This window comes from Miscanthus floridulus, chromosome 10 (assembly GCF_019320115.1).
Source record: "Miscanthus floridulus cultivar M001 chromosome 10, ASM1932011v1, whole genome shotgun sequence".
Taxonomy (NCBI): Eukaryota; Viridiplantae; Streptophyta; class Magnoliopsida; order Poales; family Poaceae; genus Miscanthus; species Miscanthus floridulus.
The window spans coordinates 52,003,293-52,007,531 of record NC_089589.1 but is presented as its reverse complement, the minus strand read 5'-3'; the positions used below and the strand labels follow the sequence as shown (position 1 = coordinate 52,007,531).

Below are 4,239 nucleotides of genomic sequence, written 5' to 3'. Positions count from 1 at the left end.
GTGAGTTCATTAATGAAACTTTGATTGAACCTGGTCCCACCTATCCAGTTCTCACACCTTCGCCCAGTGCATTCGACTGGGAGAAGACCTATTGTTCCCCGCCTGCAGGAAACCCACGGTTTTCCAATAATATGAGACCACATGGATTCATGGACGTCAAAGGGAAGATACTGGAGAGTGAGAAATGATTTAGCTGCTGTTGCTAATAGATATAGGTATTACAATTGATAAGGCTAGCATATCTGTAATATTTCGTTTAACGAACATGTATATTTGAACTGAAGCACCTTATTACCTGTAAAAAAGAGCTAAAAGATGACGTAGAATTACCCACACCACCTAACTGAAGTGGTAATAGATGCACATGCTCTGTGACGTTGGGCTAGCAACTCCATATCAACTATTGTTACATCAGGAATATGGGAGATAAGGTGCCAGTCATCCCCGACTCCTTCCTCGTAACGCCTGGTCAAGCCACGGCAGCCAAAAACAAACAATTTCTGCAGGGCTGTAAGACGTTTTATGGACTGGGGCAGGAATTCAAGGGCAGCACATTCGCTGATACGGAGTGATCGAAGTGCAGACAATTGTCCGATACCCTCTGGAAGCAATGTCAATGCATCACATTCTGCCAATTCGAGCTGTTGAAGGGAGGTGAGGTGCTGGATCCCCTCAGGCAGCGTGCAAAGAGTGGAACATTCCACGATGTGTAGCAGCTGGAGGGAGGTGAAGTGCTGTAAAACTTGCCAAACCGGTGCTGAGCCCGTCACTCTGTGTAGCCTCAGCTCCTTGAGAGTAGGAACTGCCACAAGCACGCTGCAGGACGATGACACTGGAGGTGTAGGCAGATAGGAGAACAAACTACCTGGGGACAGCAGCTGTTCATTGCTTTCTTCGAATGTCAACTCCTCCAAGCATGGCGGCAACCAGGGCTTCACAAACAATTTTGGGCAGCGGTCTATATGTAGATTGGTTAGCACAGGGAAACAATAATACTGCACTCCCACCTTTTGCTCACCAATTTCCAAACCATTGGTAATCCACAGCTCTTCCAAATTAGGCATTTGGATCAACGATAAGTTTTTCAACGAAGGCAACTCCACAAGTCCTTGCAGACACTTCAAGTTAGGCAACAGTTTGAGTGATAGTTCAGTTAGCCAAAGGAATTTAGGTGAGCTGGTTTGATTTGGCATAATGGATTCCATACAAGAATCACATTGCTTCCTCATCCAACATGGCAAATGGGGACCCAGATAACCAATAATTTGTAAGAACTCAATTCCTGATGGTGGTTCAAGACAGTCGAGCACCCTCAGGTCTTCTCCAATATCTGACACTAACTCTTCTTCTGTTTCATATCGAAACCAATTCAATGTCAGTGAATGTATGTTATTCTTCTTCTTCAAGCAAGCTTTCTTAGCATCACCTAGATCCTTTAGATATTTGAGGTTACAAATTCTCAGCCAACCACTAATCATATCAAGATTTTCAAGCTCTGATATTCTTGCAGCATCTCCATCACATCCCACAACAAACAGGCCAAGCCATCTCAAACGAGTCAGCTGGCCAAACCCTGATGGCATGCAACGGAGTTTTGAGCAACCATTTAGGTACAATACTTCGAGCCTTCTTAAGTTTGTTATGTCTTTGGGCAACTCCACTAACTTCGTGCAATATTCAAGCTTTATGCATTCCAGAATACCAATTAATGTGACCCATTGAGGAAGTAAGGTGATGTCGGTTCGAGAAAGATCCATAGTGCGCAATGTACGACAAGAAAAGGCACTTGGAAGATCTCTGAGGTTCTGACAACCAGATAAATTAATTGTATACAGATTTCTAGGCTCCCAAGTAAGTTTTGCAGCTGGTTGTCCAAACATACACAATTGACAATACCAAGCACACTTAACTTTTCAATCTTACCTATGGAACTGGGTATCTCAATGAGTTTGTTACAGGAATATAGCTGCAAAGATCGCAGATCTTGATAATCACCAATAGATTGAGGTAGACTCCTAATGTCAGTAACCATCAACAGCTCTAGAGTTCTCAGCTTCTTAAGCTTGCCAATAGATTCAGGTAACATTGAAAAGCCTTTGCACTGCATAATATGAAGTGCCTGCAAGTTCCAACAGCTTGAGATAGCTTCTGGAAATTCCGTGCAATTAACATTACATATCCTTAAGTAACCAAGAAATTCAAACTTTAGTATGAATAGAGGGAATGGTGTATCACTTGTATAGTCCAGAACAACACTACGGATGTTGCAACACTTCTTCATTGGTTTGTCAAAAGATATGTTACCACCAGAGACATAGAGAGCATGGGCCTTGTCAAATAGGTTACTGGAAACCATCTTGCTAGTTGAAGTCAAAGATAAATATCGGCATCTGAGAATACAGTTTGGTGCCATATTCTTCTGTAGAGATGTCACCATTTCATGCTGTAAAATTTGTCGAGTGAGATCATGAATCAGGTCGTGCATCTTGTATACTAGTTGACAAGTGAAGATATTTCTTGGTGCATCTTGAAGAAAGCAGAGTTTTGTAAGAGAATCAAAGTAAGCACTTCCAATATCTTCTGGCAGCTCTTCATTCATTGGATTAATGAATCTATGGGCTATCCATTGGGCAATCAAGTGGCCTTTTGTGATTTCATAGCCTTTCGGAAATATAGAGCAAAATGTAAAGCACTGCTTCAGATGATCTGGCAAGTGAAAGTAGCTCAATTTCAATGATGCAAACACTCTGTCTTTCATACTATCAACATTCCATAAGTTACTTTCTCTTATGGCCCTCCAAGTGTTTATTTCCCTCTTGTCATAGAGGACACCGCCTTAGAGTTCTGATTGCTAGCGGCACCCCACCACATTTATTCACAATCTCTTTTCCAACCTGTATAAACTCAGACTCCAAATCATCCTCCACCAACGCAGAATTCTCTAGAAACAAGGTCCAACTCTCGACCTCTGATAAGAAAGGCAGGTTGAATATATTTCTAGATTTTGCTGCTTCTGCAACCTTTTGATCACGAGTAGTTAGCAGAATCTTGCTTCCAGGTGCTCCACAGTTCACAAGAACCATGAATTGTTCCCAGTCAAGCTGGTCATCATGCCAAGCATCATCCAGGACAAGAAGAAATTTCTTGCCTCTCAATTTGCTTGAAATTGCATGGACCATGTGCTGTTGGGCATGGAGATCTGATTTTTGCTCAAGGATAGTTTCAAAAAGCTTCCCAATAAGCTCTTCCACATCAAATTCTTCGGACACATGAACCCAAAATATTGTAGATTTGAAGTGCTGCTTTATCTTGTCATCTTGGCAGATTTGTTTGGCCAGCGTAGTTTTGCCAGACCCACCTAACCCGACAATAGAAACTATCCAGTCATTCTCTCCTTCATTAGATTCTATAAGCTTTGTTATGATGCCATCCTTCTCCAGATTCCTTGTGGGTATTCTCGATTGTTCAACATTGCTCAACAAGGACATCTCCCCATTTGCCCTCTTTCTACTCAGAGCATGGTGATAAGAAGGCAAATTATTCAGTATAGTGCTGACATCGCTTCTTTGCTTTACAATCTCAGAGAATCTCTGTTTAATTGCCATGATCTTATGGGCCACCTTATATTGGAATAGAAACGACTTTGGTTTTGCACAGAAATAATCAGCTATAGAACAGTTATCACCATTGATGCCCATCTTGTGTTTCTCGGCCTCTATCAAGACTTCATTCGGTAAATCATCAATATCATAAGCAACATTTTTCAATTTAAAAACCCATCGACAGGATGGCTCACTCTCTATTCTGTCACGAACTGTGAACAGCCAGCTTGTAATCTCTGCAAGTATATCCTGGAGCTCGGAGAGGTCTTTTGTTACACCCATTATGGAGGCAAATTCACCGGCAATCAGTGGAACTAACTTGCTGCCTGCGACCTTCAACAGCCCAGATGCTAAGGCAGCCTCTAGACCGGTCATATTTCATAAATTCTCTTGTGAAATCCCTGTGGATGAAATTGCAACCATCAGTCATACTTAGTTTTACAAGCTTCTGCGACACTGCTACTGTTAATGTACAAACATTAATTGTCAACAAGAGAATAAATAAAGTTATGAACTAACTGTCTGTGTGTTCGAGAAAATTCAGCGATATATGTGTAACATCATCACGAACCACAAGCATATATGTGCGAATACAGTCAAAGATCAGCATACCAAAGGGGGGGGGGGGGGGCTCGAT

General features: G+C 41.9%; 1 pseudogene; it reads right to left on the bottom strand.

Annotated features, from left to right (window-relative positions):
• Positions 1-326: 326 nt before the first annotated feature.
• LOC136488628 (disease resistance protein RGA2-like) lies at positions 327-3,977 on the bottom strand (annotated as a pseudogene).
• Between the last annotated feature and the right edge of the window lie 262 nt (positions 3,978-4,239).